This window comes from Felis catus, chromosome X (assembly GCF_018350175.1).
Source record: "Felis catus isolate Fca126 chromosome X, F.catus_Fca126_mat1.0, whole genome shotgun sequence".
In the NCBI taxonomy this organism is placed as follows: domain Eukaryota; kingdom Metazoa; phylum Chordata; class Mammalia; order Carnivora; family Felidae; genus Felis; species Felis catus.
In genome coordinates, this window is record NC_058386.1 from 100,573,684 (window position 1) to 100,593,036 (window position 19,353).

General features: G+C 44.3%; 1 protein-coding gene and 1 long non-coding RNA gene across 8 annotated transcripts in view; one reads left to right on the forward strand and one right to left on the reverse strand.

Annotated features, from left to right (window-relative positions):
• GRIA3 (glutamate ionotropic receptor AMPA type subunit 3) overlaps positions 1 to 19,353 on the forward strand; it is a 266,792-nt gene that overhangs the window by 103,139 nt on the left and 144,300 nt on the right. The window lies entirely within an intron of this gene.
• Positions 1 to 19,353, reverse strand: part of LOC111558763 — a 93,811-nt gene that overhangs the window by 5,635 nt on the left and 68,823 nt on the right. Inside the window, exon 3 of the long non-coding RNA XR_002739902.2 lies at positions 11,039 to 11,182. This is a non-coding gene — a long non-coding RNA (uncharacterized LOC111558763). The remainder of the gene's footprint in view (positions 1 to 11,038; positions 11,183 to 19,353) is intronic.

The following is a 19,353-nucleotide window of genomic DNA, read 5'->3' on the forward strand; positions in this document are numbered from 1 at the left end:
CTCTGTCTCCCTCAAAATAAATAAATAAAAGTTTTAAAAATGTGTTTGCATTAGACATCATAATCATGTTCTCAATTTATACAGCACAGTAACTTTTACAGTTCTGCAGAGGATCATATCCAGTGCTCTTTTTTTGCATTACTTTCCAGAATCATGCAAATGTTACTGACAACTAAATAAAATCTGTGAAAGGAACAAAAAGTCATCCCCACAAAACTTCCAAATAGAGCCAGCCCTTTGGAAGGCGATTGCTTCCAACACGCGGTAGATGGACACCCGGAATCTTTCTTTGGCTACAAATGTGTCCTTTGATGTCCCTGCCACACCTGTCAACCCAGTTGTTGGAATAGAAGGAGCAACCCTTTGAGGCTAACAGATTGGAGAACTCTGTCATGAGTTAAGGCTTTAACATACAGGCATTTGTTCAGTTAGCTATTATGTCACAAGGCCCTGAGGAAGTAGGACACAGGACAGGTTCAGCTTTGGTTTTGTTGTTGGTGGTGGTGGATGGAGGTCAGGAAAGGCCCGAGGCTGGGGAGCTGGGCACGCTGGCGTAGCAGCCTGACTTGGAAGAAGCGCTCTAGTGAGGCGCACTGAATAGCCAGGAGCTCACGTTAAGGTCCCAGGAGCCTGGCGACAGGGAGATCCGTATCTATTAGGATCACATTAGGCTGCAAGTAAGCAAATCCTGACTCTTGGCAGTTTAAACACATAGGGCTTTCCACAATGTGTAACGGAAACCTCCAAGTAGGTAGTTGTAGGCATTGCTTCCGCCGTTCACGAACGCCGTCAGAGACCTAAGTCCTTCCCTTCGGTTTCACCGTCCTTAGCATGCTGCCTTTCACCTTCATGGTTGTTACCTCATGGTCACAAGATGGCTGTGACATCAGTGCTCCCGAGAGGCAGGAAGATGAAGAAAGAGCGGTACAAATCACATCCATCACCTTTTATCAGGAAAACAAAACCTTTGCCAGTTTCCCCAATAGGCTCCCATTTAAGTCTCCTTGGCTGGCACTATCTTACGCGCCCCACCCACTCGACACCAGTTGCAAGGGAGACTAGGAAAGAGAGTATTTAGCTGGGCACGCTGCCACCTTAAACAAAACCGGGATTATGTTAGCAAAGAAGAGGGAAATTGATCTTGGGTAGACAACAAACAGTGCCTGCCAAAGACCAAAGGGGAGCTTTGGCCACTCATTCAGTTCAGCTAATACTCACTGGGCACCTACTGGGTGCCAACCACTGTGCCATGTGCTTTGACATCTGGCTTTTGCCTCAGGCTATCCAGAATTCAAAGAATGAAGCTTCTTCACTGGGGTAAATGACCAAAACTAGCGTCTAGCTGTGTGTCAGCTTTTATTTTGTTCCCGACCACCAAGCTGCCCTGAGCTTTGAGAACGTAATTTCATCTAATCTTTCAGATACTTTGGGGGCAGAGATTCAAACATCAGCTCACCCGCCCCAGAGATGGACCTTCACAAACAAAGGCCTTTGAATTTTAGCTATCAGGGTCATTTTTTAAAACCGTGCATCAGAGTTATTTTATGCATGCAAATCCCTGTCTGCTTTTTAATTGGATTTGTGCCTGGATGTACTGCAAATTGCTTTTGAGGCCGGGCTGCGGAATAGATTCCAGCTACGGACAGCAGTACAATGGCACGGGCGTCCTAGGTGCCAGCTCGCCTCTCCACCTGTATTCCCAGACAACCTCCAGTCTCATCCTAGGCTGCTGACTGGTCGGTACAGAGGACTTCTTATAACCCGAACGTGAGCTTCGAAGACCTCTGCCCCTCAAAAGAGAAAAGGCAAGATGACCAAGAGCCCCAGAGTGGTTTCTACTGAGGGTTTGTTCCTGGGAATTCTCTCTCCAAGGAGAGATGAATGAGTGGCTCTCCAGAAAGGAAGGATCTTCGCTACTTTGATGCGGCTGGGGCCGGCCACAGAACCCCTGTAGTTTGAAACCCAAGTTCAGTGACATTTTGTTTTTAGGAAGGGCAGAATGGAAGAGGACTTTGGGGAAGTCTGGGAGTGGCCAGTAGGGCCACACTTCAAAATTAACCTTTCTGCAGGCTGGCAAAACTACCCATGCAATGTGAATGAGAAGAAATTTCTTGCCCACAGATTTTTTTTTCCTTGGCCTGTCAGAGTGAAAGTCCCATTGATGTTGTTTCTTGGGTGCCTTCTGATGACCAGTGCATTCCATTCCCAGAGAAGGATAACACGTTCTGTGGTATTGCTTTATCTGGTCGGACCATTGTCACGCAGTTGACATCAGTGCCCTTTAGGTATGGTGCAAAAAATGGGCAGTTTTGTTTGTGTTTTTGTTTCTGTTTTGGTGGATAGGAAAGGGAAGGTTTGTAGTTTAGGCAGAGGTGTCCCAGGAGGAAGTCCAGAATAGACGAGGAAGAACAGGTGGCCACTGGACTCTGGAGAAAGGAACTGGAAAGTGGCAGTGTTTTCTAGATACTCAGAGACAGTAGCTGATAAATCTCAATCATCAAAGATTGCATGAAGAAATTTAAGGGGGGGGGAAAGGCTGATGGAAGGGCAGAACATCAGTGGATTAAACGCAAGGGTTCCTTCCTACTCCGTGCCATCTGGCGCATCCCCGGTACTTGTGCTTACCCGTACCTGACATGAAACGCTGCCCACCACAACATCGTCATAGATCAGAGGCATTGGAACTGGTGGGTGGGAAGGGTGATAATAGCTTGCAGACTAGGGCAAGTCGAATAGGTATGGAAGGGACCTAGGAAGGAGAATAAAAGAAGCACTCAACCGCAGAAGCAGAAGGGAGAAGGGAAAACACAGGAAGAAGAGACGCCGCATATTAAAATAACAGCAACAAGGGCGCCTGGGTGGCTCAATCGGTTAAGCATCCAACTCTTGGTTTCGGCGCAGGTCGCGAGCTCACAGTTTCATGAGTTCAAAGCCCTCGTCGGGATCCAAGCTGACAGCGTGGAGCCTGCTTAGGATTCTCTCTCCCTCTCTCTCTCTGCCCCTCCCCCGCTCACGCTCTCTCTTTCTAAGTAAATAAAGGTGACAATAATAATTATATTAGCTAACACTTGGGCACGGCCTACTATGTGCCAAGCTCTGTTGGAAGCACCTCACGCGCATGAACTCATTTAATTTTCATAGTAATCCTGTGAAGTAAATGTATTATTATTAGCCCATTTTACAGACTAAGAAACTGAGGTACAGAGTTTATGTCAAAATTGGATATCTGTAAAGTAGGGACAAGCAATGAAGAACCTGTGTCCTGACATCGTTCGATCTCTAAACTTTTCAGTTACTTAAGCCAATAATGCCTTCTTTAAAGTAGTTTCAGTCAGGTTTCTGCCCCTGGTACCCCAAAGAGACCTTACTAACAATTGAAGAAACAACAACATCTGTTGGCTGCATGTCATGGACAAGGCACTGGGTTAAGGGCTTCATATACGTTATTTTATTTAATCCCGACAACCCAATGGGTTAATAATACTGTTAATATTACCCCTATTTTGACAATTTCAAAACTGAGCACGGAGACCTTAAATAACTTACCCAGTGTTGCGCAGCTAATAGGTAGCAGAGCTGAGAAATAAATCCCTACAGTCTGATTCTAGACTGTGCTCATAAACTCTGGTGGGCAAATAGACACAGAGAAGAAGAGAATGTCACCACTCAGCAGTGAACAGCAGAAACCGAAGGCAGCCACATTCCAAGTGTTCCCTTTAATGAGTAACCTGATAAAGTTAGAGCCACCTGCTCATATTTCCAAGAAATCAGCTGTGACACGGGTGAACATCTGTTTGGAGGCTCCTTAATCTTGGGAAACTGTTATTTCTGATGCCTTTCAGCCTTGACTCTCCAGTGAGGAGTAACTTAGCACTAACAGAAGAGAGTTCGGGAATCTCCTGTGCCCAAGCGACTTCCTTCCAAACAGGAAAAGGAAGAGGCTGCGTTGAAGGCATCTTTCTAGGTGGCTATGGCTGGGAATACTTTCTCGAACAGGAGACCAAGTAGCATCAGACCCTGGGAAGCACCAGACTAATAGATTCGCGAAGCCAGCACCAATTGAGCAAAGCCGAGTTCTGCTCTTACATGCCTGTAGCCTCTCCCTGTGATGGAGCTCGGCATCATCCTTATGGCTTTCACTCAGTCCCCGTGGGCATTCTTTCTTCTCCAAGGGCCCTACAAACAAATGAGTTGCTGTAGCTTCACTGCCGAAGAAGGAATTGCGTGTATGTTTTTCGTGTTGATGTTGATGTTTAAGGCACACGCAAGCCTGTCTTCTGAGAATAAATATTGGCCGAAAAATGATAGCCTATTCCACTGGGATTCAAACAGTTAAAGATTATGAATGGCTTTCATTGTTTTTCTAACTATTAGGAGGCTCCCTTGATAATTCCCAGTTGATTTATATCTTGGTCTCTATTTCTGCATAGCCACCATAAAAAAATGCTATGTTAAATAATTTCATATTAAAAACAAAACCGGAACTTAATCTTCACTTAAGAGGCAAACAATAATTTTTATCAGCCTTTGCAAATGGGCCTTGCTGCCCATTCATTAAATGTCTATAAATGTTTGCTAGTTCTTAGAGGTTGAATGATTAAAAGGATAGGAGAGACATGAATTTTAAAAAATCAATCACTGTTTGTAGCTCTATTCCCAAATATATCCTGCATGGCACAGTAGATCTTCTCCATGAGACTGGTTAATAACAAGCATTCTGCATATTTTATAATTATGTGCACTGCCAGCAGAGTGTAGTCGGATTTATTGTACATCTGAGTCCCTGGAATCAGAGTCGTGCCTCACAGCACCTATCATAACAAATGGCATGGAGGGGTTCTTTATATCACAGGATGCTGAGTTGGATATTTAAATAGCATACCCAGGAAGTGTTCTGAGTTATGGTCACCCTGCAAGAAGGGGCACCACCCAAAGTACACCATGATTTAAGTGTCATGGCCCATAGCTGGAGCCAAACGCTCACTGAGTCAGAATTAGGATCTATAAGAAAGCGAATGAATAATTGCTCCAATAAAACCCAAGTCGACTGGGAGCAGATTGATCAGAAACATTTATTAGTTCTGATTGGGGTTTTGGCACACTCCGATTTGTAGACGTAAGAAGCAAATGACACAAAGATGCACGCAAGGCTCAGAGTACAATTGTTTTCAATGAAGGACATATTTGGTGGAAGCGTGAGAGGGGGTCCAATTTCCTGAACCTCTTTTCTATCTCCATCCTTAAAGTTTTTGGAATGTGTCACTAAAATAAACGATATGTGGGAAGAGAGTCTGGCTTTGTCTGGCGGGAAAGGTATTCTGTGAGTGGAACAGTATTTCTCCACTCCCACTTAGAATGAAGGGAGAATGATCTTTGGTTTTCCATGATATATTTAGGGAGTTTGGGGAACAAGCTTTGATTTAATGTGTGCAAAATAATTGCTAATGCTACCTTGACTTTTTATATTACTTTTGCTTGTCAACCTGCTGTTCTCAGATAATGCTTTTGGATCTGACTGCTAAGACTGGTATGCTTCACTCTACTTCGCCAGGCTTGGGAGAAGTGGGGCGACTTATGCAAAGTCCCACAACTAGACCGACAGAAGAGAGGGACTAGATTGCAGGTCTCCCGACTTCCGGCCCAATGTTCTTACTACTGAACTGTGCTATCTATAGCCTACGCTTCCCCTAGTTCATTTACTTTGAGAAAAGTATGTAAACGAATGGCCAGGATGTTGTTTTCTTACCCCATTGCTCATGAATCAAACTGGTTGACCTCCCCCCCCCCCCCCCGCCATTACCAGCACCCATTTAAAAACCTATGTCTCCTGCTACTATTCAAGAGGCTGAAATATCAAGATCATCTAACTGGGACTTGAGATAAATTACACCATGTTCCCTCAGAAATTACTTTGACACAAATAATTACTCCAATAATAAACAGTGGAAAATACAGTGTTAAGTACGATCAGCAAATCTAAATGGCCTTAATCGGCATTACTAATTTTTGCACACAAATAAGTAATTATACTACTTTCCTTCCAAACTTCAATTTAAACGTGCAAAGTCCACTTAGTCCACTGAAGCAGAAAGCGGAAGCCTTTACCAAAGTTGACAACCCACATGGTAACGTGTCGCCTACTATACATACCTTAAACCCATCTTTATACTGTTCATGGTAACTATTAGCACAAAGCTTTACATGTAGTAGGGTTTTCATGAGAGCTTGTTAAATGAACAGCTGCTCGTGACCGGTCTCGAATGTCCATATTACTGTTTATTCCATGAGAGTAAAATGCCTGATTTCACCTTATGTTGTGATATCTAAGTCCTTATATAGCTTAGTGTATTACAGGGATCCAAGCCTGCCTCTCCCCAAACATACCAATTACGGAGAAGACCCTAAGATGCCGTCCCCTATAACCTTGCTGCTTAAAGTGTGGTTCATGGGCCAGAAGCATCAGCATCACCTGGGAGCTTGTCCAAAATGCAGATTCTCAGGCCCCACGGCAGACCCCTGGAATCAGAATCCACATTCCCGAGATCCCCATGTGATTCACGTGCACATAAGAGTTTGGGAAGCACTGTGCTGTGGGAACAGTTATTCCTGTCACCAGGCACCGATAGTCACCCTGCAGACTCCAGTCCACAAACACGCTGTGAGCCCCTGTGGGTCTGTTAGGCACTGTAGAAAATACACAAAAGGAAAAGACGTGTTTTTTTTTTTTGTTGTTGTTGTTGTTATTGTTGTTGTTGTTGTTGTTGTTGTTGTTTTTACCTAGGACAACATATAATCTAGTCCTAAACTGTATGCTTTATGCTGCAATAACGCAACCATAAGGAAGATCAGGCAGGTTGGGTTATCCAAGAAAGGCTTTGTAGAAACGGAGTTATTCACAGGCTACCAATCGCTGTTTGGGGAAGTAGCGAAAACCGGTAACCATAGCTAATGTTTACCAAGTGCTTCCGTTTGTCAAGGCCCTAGGTTTCAGTTTTTAATATATTATGCCATTTACTCCTCACATTAACTCAACGAGCCAGGTATAGTGTAGTGGCTAAGTGTGCCAGCTCTGGAATCAGGTGGTCTGGGTTTAATCCTGTCTTCACTACTTACTAGCTGTGTGATAATGTAGAAGATATTTAAACTCTCAGTGCCTCAGTTGCCTCCTCTATAAAATGGAAATAATGGCACCTACCTCAGGGGACAGCTACCCGTGAGAATTAAAGGGGTTGAAATGGATGAACACTGAGAACAATGTCCAGCACATAATAGCCATCTAATAAATACCAGATATTACTATTTTCATTTTATGAATGGGGACAGTGATGCCCAGAGAAGTTGAATCGCTTTTCCAAAGTCACACAGTTTATATAGGTGGTAGAGTTACAACTTGAACACTGCTTTGGGTGACTACAGAGCCCACCTTTTTTCTTTTATTTGAGAGAGAGAGAGAGAGAGAGAGAGAGAGAGAGAATCCCAAGCAGGCACCATGCTGACAGCGTGGAGCCTGATGCTGGCCTCAGACCCACAAACTGTGATATCATGACCTGAGCCGAAACCAAGAGACAGATGCTCAACCGACTGAGCCACCCAGATGCCCCCAGAGCCCACACTCTTAAATCTGTTACATAACTTAAAATGTGCCTGAGGTTGGAGAAGGAGAAGACAATTCTAAATCTAAACTTCTCAAATTACTGTGAGCCCAATCCTACTGTGGATGCTGGGCCCACACAAGAATTAGCTGAAAACGTTTGTGGTAATGTCTTCATATACGATTTCAAGCAGATTTCACTGTTTGAAACAAAGTTCATAAAAACTTTTGTCTTTCAAGGAGTGGGTATAGCTTTACCAAACAATTCTCATTCTTCTGCCTGGATAACTTCATGGCCAGTGGCAGGGACATCCGAGAAACTTTACAAGAGTAAGGGGCTCAGGTTGTTCCCAAGACCTAGAATAAAGGTATCTTCCCCTGATGAGCCTGTTACATAATAAATGGAGCTTCTGGGCAAACCACACCTTTAAAAGACAGACCTGAGGGGCACCTGAGTGGCTCAGTCAATTAAGCGTCCGACTTCGGCTCAGGTCTGATCTTACCGTTCGTGAGTTTGAGCCCCACATCAGGCACTGTGCTGATAGCTCGGAGCCTGGAGCCTGGTTCGGATTCTGTGTCTCCCTCTCTCTGACCCTTTCCTGGTCACATTCTGTGTGTGTGTCTCTCTCAAAAATAAATAAACCTTAAAAAAATTTAAAAGACAGCCCTGAAAATTTTTAGGATAGTTTGGAATCATATTTCAGTCATGGAATCTGATGTCACTGGATCAGAGAGTAGATTTTAGTTCTTTTTAGACTCGGGTTCTTGTTCAGATAAGATGAATTCGGTGTTAAAATTTTGGCTGAGCTCTCTTCTGTGTAATCTTGAGGCTGTCAGTATCCTTTTCTGGACCTCGCTTTCCAGGTCTATAAAGTAAGACTGATTGGATGATCTTTAAAGGTCTTTCCAACCCCAATATATTCTTTACGGTTTTGAAAGCATCTTTCATTCACACCAGTTTTCTCCTCCCAGGTCTCTAATGAGGTAGGAAGAGCACGGATTTTGAAACAAGACAGACCTGGGGATTGCCTCCTTGCTCCCAGCAGAAGCTGGATGATCTTGGCCCAAACATGCCCTTCTTTGGGCCTTAATTTCCTCTTAGAGATTATAATGTTCCCATCCCCCAGGTTGCCGGTGGTTTTGTGTAGTAGAAGGCACTCAGAGTACTGCTGGAAGTCTCCTCCTGACATTCTGAGGATCATTATATGGACCTATTGCTCTATCCACACTGAGCAACTTTCGTATGCTAACATAAGTCAAGGGTAACCTGAGCCCACGTATTCTCCTAATATGGAAATCATTCTCTATTCGTGCAGTTTCCAATGAGGGGTTTAATCTCTTGATAAGGTCAGAGAAAGTCTGGGGAAGCAGCTATTTCAAAGGTCATGGCTTTCCCCTTGGCGATTTCATCCTCTGAGCCCTGAAAGGGCAAGTGTCCGCCATGACGCTCCTACAACAGAGTTTGTTTCCTATGGCTGGGTGCCCGGGGAGTGTTCCAAATCCAAGTTTTGGAGCCTAACATTTCTACCACCAAGCCCTTCACCATTTCTCACCTTTGAAGGGTCTCCTATAACTTCAAGGACCACTGCAAAATTTCTTAAAAGTCAAACTAATTTTAGCGTATTTAGATTTTATTCAGGTATGCTCTGTGGCACTTTGCGGGAAGGGTAGGCTGTGGGATCTACCAAGGGTGTGTCCAGGCTCCTGATCAGTCACAGAGGGAAGAAGAACTACTCAGCAGTGGGCAGAATGTAAGTTTGACCAACCAAACAAGTCATAAAAGCACTCCTTTGCTTTCAGAGGCGTGCTTTGGTCCCAGTGGGAAGGTTTAGTTCTCCTTAGTCGGAGGGAGATAGTTCTCTCTATCCAGATAAATGAAAAGACACTTCCAAGGAATATTTGTTGCCTTGGTTTGGGTGACAATGGGCTGGATTCAGGAAGAGATGTTAAAGTGAATGAAGTGCATGATTCACCCAGGGGGATATCTGCTGGCAGTGGTCTGTCATCATTTTGAGACTTACATGCTTCACCATTTAAACATTCTAAGGAAATGTGTATCTGGGAAGGCACTGTGGTTAAAAGGTCCATTCCTTTCCGTGAAGTTCTGTCTATGCTTCGTGCTTTTCGTTGTCACTGATTTCAGGCAGGGTCAGTACTGGTCTAGTGCCACTCTTCACAATAATGCCACGTTCTTTGATCCCACAATCTCACCCCCTCTACCCTGCTGTCTGAGTTCCATGTCCCGGGAACATCCTGGCTTGCTTCAGGCATTCCTCTGTGGGGAGAATCTCCCATGACCCAAAGGCTCCAGTTTTAGTGCTAAGCCCAAGGAGAATCCAGTGAAGGCATACAATGTGTCTGCCCTAATTTCAGGTTCCAAAATAACATTCAGCTATCTTTTTATAGTAAAATCTCAATCATTCAGAGTCTGATGGGTCAGAATCTTCAAATAGCCAGAATTTCTACCCAGAGTTTTTAGGAAAGAAAGAAGCGATTTTAAAGAGAGAGAGAGAGAGAGAGAGAGCAGGTGATATCAGAGATTTAGTAAAAGTGGCAATTTCCTGCACCAGGGTCAGTACACATTTGGCCCACTATAGAAGTCCACTTTCGACTTCTGTAGTCCTGGGCAATGAACACGTACATTCAGACCGAGGGCCCTGAGGCATTGCAAGATCCTTGGGCACCAAGAAGGATTCCACAATATTCACTTGGTTATATTTGTTGAGGAAGAAAAGTGGACTTGTGTGCATTAGAGATATTTTCTGTAGCATTTCAATAATGCCAACACAAGGACTTTCTGTCAAGCACTCAGATACCCAGAAAATTCCATACACGTTACTGGAAGGCACTTTCCCCCTCCTCCTGGCTTTCCCATCCTCTGAGCATGCCACATTCCCCTCCGGCCCTTAGTGTGTGCATCCATGAAATAAAAACATTAAAGTAGATGATATCTAAGGTCCCTTTCCATTCTGACATTCTATGATTATTTTATCTCTAGGATCTCTTAACATGGCTTCTACGTCTCTGGCACTGTGCGTAATTCTAGCAGGGCCTGCCTCGAAGGAAAACAGTTCCTCTCAGTCTCCCCCTGTCATTCAATGCCTTTGAAGTACCAAAGGCCAGGGACACAGTCTCGGGACTATTAGCCCACACTGACTAGGGGCAGAGGTTTTGCTGATCCCATCTGTGAAGGCTAGCAGGGCCCTTTTGATGACAACCCTCAAGAAGGCCAGTGAGGCCAACTCCCACGTAAGAACACAAGTCCCTCTGACAAGCGTGGAATTATTAAATAAAGAATTAAATGAAAGAAAGTTTTGGCAACTGCTTCCAAGAGGGTTTTACTGGCCTGGAGCTAGTTTGAAATTAAGTTTGCATTATTAATTGAAAGGCAAGAAGAGAGTCTTGGAATAAATCAGATAAAATAAATAAAAAGATGATTTTACTTACTGTCAATAATGCCACAGGCAGTCTTGGGATTTGGTGGCAGTGTTAACAAAAATGCCTTATCTTCTTAAGATTTTTTTCTGCCGGCTCTCAGCAGGTCCAAATGTATTTCCGGTCCTTCTTTCCCTAAACGGTGATCGTATAAAGCTTCAATGACAGAAAAAAAAAAAAAAAAACCTTGAAATTTCTACAATGATAAATATTTCTGAGACCATAACTCATCCCTCAGGTAAATCTAGTACCTGGATACTTCTTCCCATAAGAAGAACTTGCTCTAGAAGCTTGCCTGAGCCACAGTCCTCAAACGTGGGACTTAGGCTTCTAGGAGTCTAAGAGAAACTTACTTTCAAACTGAGCTTATCCCAGATGATCTGATTTTGAACCCACGCCCACCCAAAGTTTACCGCTGGAGGGTGACTGGTTCCACTTACTAAGGGGCGCGATGCCAAAACTTGGGAACTAACAGAACCAAGCAAAAAATAAACAAGACTTCAGAAGACATGTCTCCTGTATTCCCCATGCCTAATTATAGGAGTTGGTTATCCTCAATGCCAATACTGCTCTTGAGTTTGTCCATTAGCATCCATTTTTCTTCATTACTTTTCTTCCCAATATATCAAACGTCCTCTGTTTACTTTCCATTCGTCCTTCAAGACTGACAGCCGCTCCCTCTGCACTGGGGAAGATTTGGGGGAGTGCAGTTCTACAGAGGTGAATATTTGGTAGAAGTCTGGGAGCTGAGCACGGAGACAGTCATGCGTACAAACTGCACAAGAGATAAGCATAAGAAAGTGGGGCCGTTTCACATTTCCAATAGCACCAGGCCTTTGTATTTAAATTCATTCCCATATCCAGTTATGCGGACACATATTCAGTTATAAAGTACGAAAAAGATTCTAGAATTAACTACCAGTGAATTTGAGTGAAGCCACTATTCGGTACTATTCACGCCTTGGATTCCGTGTCCCTATTGCAAATAACCCAGCAGGTCGACAGAATGGCTGGAGATGGGAGGCCAGGGGAAGCAGGGTTGGGTAGATTAAACGGTCTATTGAGACCTCCACTTGCTCTATCATTCTGTTAGGAGTCATTGATGTTAATGCTCTTGGACTATTCTGTATGAATAAGGCAAATTGTAATAGACCCACAAATTGATCATTCAACAATCTGAGGCCTGTTTTGAAAGATGGTGCTTAAGGTCTTTTTTTTTATTCATCCCTTGGGTATGTGGATAATTCAAAGGCAAGCACTAGACATATCTGTTGAGTATGTCTGAATAATTGGCCAGTTTGATCTTTAATATTATACAGTTACTACTCTAGCTGTATCTAAGGCTTTATGCTTCCCTTTATGTCACCAGATCACAAATCGCTATCACATCATACATCAAGTACAAGGCTCAGAGAACAGAACGAGTGACGATTAAGACTGTGTACCAGACACACTCTTCTCTAGTAGGAAGGAAAGGAGTAAACTAACATTTAGTGAGCACCTACTGTGTGTCAGACACTGTGCTAAGAAAGTTCACACACATCATCTAAAGTATGTTCTGTATTGGAAGCAGGGTTGCTCTATTCAAAGAATAGCTGGTGCTTGAGAGAGTGGAGGAAGAGGAGGTATTGCATTTGGGACTCAATAAATCCAACAACAAAATACTGATCCAAGAAGTAGCAGCAGAGTACCAGAGGAATTTGCCTGTCAGAGAGATCCCAACATCCTTGGCCGACCGAAGCTAGGATATCAAGAGGCTCGGGGAAAGATGCGTATCTTTTGAGATGACCACACTCCAAGCAAGTTACATTGAGCTTGCTTGGCTCTCCAGAGCTGCGGGGCCTGGGGGTGGACCCACACCCCTGTGCTCACCCAGCCGCGCCCACATATCTGCCACCTCCAGATAACCCTCTCTCTGGCCCTGGGACACAGGCTGATCACACACCATTTCCTGAAAAGAATTCTCCTGTGTCTTTCTCCAGGGACTTTGGCAGAAGGCTGGGGAGGATGCTTTGTGTGTCCTTTGGCTTTCAAGTGAGGAGCTAATGCCCAAAGCTCGGAGCCAGGGGGGAGGTTTGTCCAAATGCCTGACCTAGAAGGGCCATAACTTCACTTCTTTTCTAATTAGGATAATTAACCTCCCCTGCTCGTTCATTCTATTCCAATCCAGAAAGCTTAAATTAAAATGGCACAGGGGACTGTCGGGCTCTAGGGACAGGAAACCATTTACAAGCCTTTCATCTCCAAGCAGCTGCCATCAAGGCAAAGTCAGGACAAAGTCCTCCTAGCATCCTCACCCTGGAAACAACCTTGGGATGCCTTTAGGACTGCTTTCAGAGTTTTCATCAACGTAAACATCCCATCAGCTATCAAATTTTGCCGAGCTCCATAGAACTGGCTGACTAAGTTGGAATCGGGGCTGTGGGGATTGCTCATAGTAGGTAGCGTATCTCTTTGTATTGTTGCCTGGACTTTGTGGTGGGTTCAAGGAGACCAAAAACGGATGCCTTCAAGTGGGTGGCATTTGATGTGGGATTTATGGAATTTGTTCTTTGGCAACAACCACTGGAGGCAAAACTTCAGGAGCATTTCCTAAACTGGAATCCAATAGCAGCATTATCACATAGGACAGAGACACAACTGAGGGGGAACAACGCTGCAGTTCTCCGTCTAGTAGCGTTAATTCCCCATACCTCACCTCTGAGCGGCTTCGAGAGTTCCTCATCAAGTATCTACAGCTTCCGTGCTGCCTAGGCAGATAGCCCTGGGTATAGTCCTCTGGGTCTTTTGTTCCTCGTTACTACACGACTCAGTCCAAGTCTCCCCTACATGCAGCCCTTCACGCCTGTGAGGGAAGCCACTGTGTTCTATAGTCTTTCTGCCCAGAGCTCTCTGGCTGCAGCCTGTTGTGAGCCTCCATGGCTGATGGGAAAGGCAAGATGACAGAGTAATAGATGAGGTTAGGCTGCCCATTTGGACTGAGTAGTAAAGAGTTCTTTCCAGCCTGGTAATGCTAAGATTTTCCCCGGGTCTACCTTGGTTGGAACCTTGAAATATCCCCCGTAGATGAAGACCCTGACTTGCTACTCAGTATATCATAGGGCCATCGGCATAAATGTCAAGAGACTTGTCCTGGGCCTAGGTTGACCAACTGAGTCACCCTCCAGCCTTTGCCAGTTCGTGCTCTGGTCCCCTCCTAGCCCTACACTTCCCACCCGTAACCTCTACCAAAGCCTAGGCTGTCCTTCCTTCTGAATCACCCATCTGTGTTAATCAGCCAAAGTGCGGTTCTCAGTAGGTATATAATAATGACCAGACTAGTGCTTCTTACATTCTGCTGTGCTTACAGATCACCTGAGGAGCTTGTCAAAAGGCAGATTCTGATTCTTTTAAGTCTGGGGTGGGGCCCGAGAGTCTGCATTTTTAACAAGCAGCCTTGGTGATGCCAAGAACTGGTCCATGAACCATACTTGAAGTAGCAAAGATGTCAGTACAGCATGTCTAGGGCCTTCTATCATTGATATGCTGATCTAGGGGCCGTACTTTACGCAGCGAGAACATATACCATCTTCTGAATGAGTTTAACCCAATTGCACCGCTTGGAGTAAGAGATAGTGACCTCTCTTCTTGGCAGTTCACGATAGCATCCTTTCATATGAAGGCTAAAACAACACTTTAGTGTAACCAGAGCTGTGCAGAGGGCGTGGCAAATGTGGACCTTGGCATAGACTATCATTCTTGGGACCTGGGTTACGTGAATAAGCCTTTCTGGGCACCTGCCCTGCTTCCTGAAGCCAATCATGCAGGCCAAACTCATTTTGGGTCCAACCACTCCATTTATTGCATCTCCTTTCACAGTGGCTCCGGATGGCTGCTGCTGCCACATCACTCATGCTGTGATCTGCATCAGTGGCTAAGACAACGGAAGCAGCTACATCATCCAAGGCACAATCCATTTATTTCATGCTGAAAAAAACAATCTTCTCTCCAAGTGGGGCCCGCTAAGCTGGGCAGTTGCCACAGCTTCGAGTTTATGGGAAATATGCCTTTTGCACCATTTAGTTCCTCAGTGGAGAGCAATGTACCCCTTGAGGAGGCCCCAGATGTCATTACTTCATTGATACTGGGCTGGACAGAGCAAGCCCACTTCTCCTCTAAAGCACAAGGTGTATAACTCCTGGAGTTGTCAAAACATAAATTTGCTGGAGAAATTCACTGCCTTGTTTCTTTCCTAAACTAATTCCTGAATCCTTTCCTCTTTAGCATCGCTGCTGATTAGGTTCTTTACTCAAAATAAACCTTGAAGAACATTGTATTTGGTTTAGGGGATGCTCTATTACACTGATATTTGCAGAGCTAAACACTGCAGATGGGAAGATTTCCCTAAGAAGATTCCAGAGCATTGTGATTATGTGGTTTTGATCCAAAATATAAACATGTTTTATGGCCTAAGGGGCTTGTCAAGCAATGTTTTAAAACACACTGGCAAATTTAAGATGGTTTTAAAAGTAGGCTTATTTGAGGATCCCGAATGGTCCCAAACCTATACTCCCCGGTAGCCGCTTGGGAACAGGTCTTGCTGGACTGACCCATTGCTGGCTCTGGTAGGGTCTCCAAGCCAAAGAAATATTCACCATTAACTGTTTTCCTCTTGTCCACTGGCCCTGCCCCCCTATGCCAGTTGCTTGCCTCTCCTGGAGGATTTAATAAATACTTTCATCCGCATAGGACCCTACAACTCCACCTCTCCTTCAAAATGACACATAGAGACCTAATACACTGGCCACTGGGCTCAAATTTGCAGCCAAGAGGAACTCACTTAGCCATTTTGTTAAGTTCTGTCACTGAGCACTTTGCCTCAGTGAGCACAGAAGCTTTTTGGGCATGGTTGACTAGTCCCTCCTCTAACCCAATCATTATGATGACTAGCTACATGGTTCCTAATTAGATTCATTTTATTCAAATAAATTCCTAGCCAGTGCAGTTTCCCAGCAGTCCATCACTAGAGTCGGCATCTTAACTGTAAGTGATTCAGGGTTCTCCCTCCGTAAGCCTTCCAGATTCTAGCTTGCTGAAGCACTCCTAAATTCGGTCATAGCCATGTGGTTGTTTGTCATTTGCGACTCATTAGCTCAGCTTGGTAGGTCCCCTGGCTAAATGAAGCCAAGGCCATGACTTTGATGGTTGCTAGGGACAATTAGCCTCCCTCTAGTCCACAGGTCTATACTTTTTCCTCCATGTTGGCCAGCCAACCTTCTTAGTAATATGTGCCATTTGTGGCACGAGAGGCTGGGCCTAATGGTGGGGCTGGCTTTGTTTGCACCTCTTAACTTCACACCCACAGCTTGAGTGAAAGTGTTCATTTCTAAGTGAAACACTCATTAGGAACAATGAGGGTAAGTGAACAGAAATTTTTATAAAGATGTTTTCTCACTGTCCCTCTTTCAGATTATCTTTCCTTTTCTCTAAGTCCTAGCCTCCATTTGCCTATTAGCAAAATAGAATGATCCTTTTTATTATTATTATTTGAGAGAAAGAGAACACAAGCAGGGGAGAGGGGCAGAAGGAGAGAGAATCTTAAGCAGGCTCCACGCTCAGTGTGGAGTTTGATGTGGGACTTGGTCTTACAAACCCGGGATCATGACCTGAGCCAAAATCAAGAGTTGGATGCTCCACCGACTGAGCCACCCAGGCACCCCAGAACAGAATGCTCTTGATCCACTCTCCAAGTTCTGTCTGACAGTACCTATTTACATAGTCCTTAAGGGACCCCTCAAAATAGAATATTGAAGAAACTGAGTCCCAGAATGGGAAAGGAACAACCACAAGTTCACCCAGTTTAATGAACCTCTCAAGACTTTCTTAGAAGGAAAATCCTAGATTGCAAGGAAGTAGAGACATGTATAATACCTCCTCTGAAATTTATCCTAGGAGCAAAGAAAAACATTTGAAGATTTTTGAAAATGAGCATGGCTGTTCCACAATCAAAAGAATGAGAACGTGAAAGCCAGTCTTAGCGAACAGCTTGGCTGGAAGGGGAAGAACTGTTGCCACAGCCCAAGCAACTACCAGTAATAACTTCACAATAGCTGGCCATCATGGGAATGTAAAGAAAGGCAAAGACACAGAAAGGATGAATTAATTTGACTTCATGTTTGCTCAGGGCAATGGAAGAGCCAAAGATAATGCTCAGATTTGCTAACTAGGAAATTTGACAGAAATAGGGAAGTCAGGAAAAAAACAGCTGCTTTGGAGGCTGGGGGCATCTGAGACAGTGTGAGAAAGAAGAGCCATGATAAAACGCACCCAAGTCTAGTAACTCCAACTCAACTCCAAAGGTGGCGATTAACTGATGAGCGATATGCCATTATCCAGAGAACCCCGGCTGTGTTTCTGTTAAGCATTCACTTACAGTTGATGGCACAGTAAGTAGCCTAGTGGGCCTGAAAAATTCCAGGCTGTCTTCAGGTAGTTATACAACGATGTGTTCTAAAGCCCTCGCTGTCATGGAGAAATACATAAACAACGTATGACTCCATATTCCCTGAACTACTGCACATATTGGAGTAATTTCAGCCACTGATGAAGAGAAAGGACAGTTTGAGCTTGGAAGTCAAACCCGGGTGTCAGTCTCAGCTCCAAAGTTTACTAGTTATGTGCATTTATTTCTAAACGCGTACCTCTCCGAGGCCCAATCTCATCTGGTAATTGGGAAGAACTACCTATGCTGAGCGTTGTTGGGACGATTAGATGTAATAATGTATAGAAATGCTTACCACACTGCCCACCCCAAAGTAGGCATTCGGTAAATGTGAATTTATACTCCTATCCCATACTTTACAGGGAAAGTAAAAGCAGTTCAATTTAAAATCTGAGGAATGAGGGTGCCTGGGTGGCTCAGTCGGTTAAGCATCCGACTTTGGCTCAGGTCATGATCTCACGGTTCTTGGGTTTGAGCCCCGCGTCGGGCTCTGTGCTGACAGCTCGGAGCCTGGAGCCTGCTTCGGATTCTGTGTCTCCCTCTCTCTGCCCCTCCCCTACTCACGCCCTGTCTCTGACTCTCAAAAATGAATAAACGTTAAAAAAATTTTAAACATGAAATAAAATCTGAGGAATGAGAGTAAAATATTTATACGTGAAACTATGAAAATATCTATTATTTCAACAAGGACTTAAAGGTGGCATTCAACCATAACCCCTGAGAGATAGTCATCACCGTCTGTAGTCTAAGATTCTCAAGCTAATAGTAGATGGGTGTGAGAGCTTAGAACCCTGATTTCCCCTGCCGTCTCAGTCAGGTGATCTGTTTGATGAGATATGTGTTGAGCTGAGTTTTAATGAATGAGCAGTTTATATGATGGAAATGGGGCTTTTCTAGGTGTTGAGGGGCAGCCAGAGTAAACCACTAGAGATGGGAGAATCTGGAGATGGCTGTGCCTGCATGAGGATGGTGTGATTAGGCAAGGTGAATCAAGCCATGAGTTTCAAAGCCTGTGTAGATTACAATGGGCCCCAGTACCAAAGGGGAGGGAGACCCAGCTAGATCTGAGGAGGAAGTTATGCTCTAACACACAAACGTACTTGTGGAATTTCTGGCTTCCCCCTGCAAAGGCATTGAAGAAAAGAGGAACAGAGACTTTAAGGAAGCCACAGAAGTCTTGTAGGCAAAGTTACAAGGAATATCCACAATGATTTTCCTGTTGGGTTTTTTTAAGTTTATTTACTTACTTTGATAGAGATAGCATGAGTGGGGGAGCAACAGAGAGAGAGGGAGAGGAGAGAGAGAGAGAGAGAGAGAGAGAGAGAGAGAGAGAATCCCAAGCAAGCTCCACATAATCAGCATGGAGCCAGATTTGGGGTGTGAACTCACAAACCATGAGATCATGACCTGAACCAAAATCAAGAGTCAGATGCTTAATTCAGCCACCTAGGCATCCTTACTGTTGAATATTAACTTTTACTCAATACCAAAATGAATCTTTATCCAGAAAAACACAACAGAAACATCACTTCACATTAATATTGAAAGTTAAAACATGAAAAGGGTTGTGGTCATGGTCAAGTTGGGATCCACCACTAGAAAAACCATTTTCTCCCTCTGGACTTCAGTTTCCTATTTGTACAAGGAAGAGATTGGGGCTGTCACTAAATTCTGGCTCTAATATTTGAGAATGCTAAGAGACTTAGGAGAATCCTGGCCATCTCAGACAACCTAACTTCTCTACAGTTCAGGCGAGATTCAGCCACTCTTCCTGGAGCCCAAGGCCTGCACAAGATGAAACATTAGCCTGTAACCCTTCTTCACACTGTTAAATCCACTGTCATAT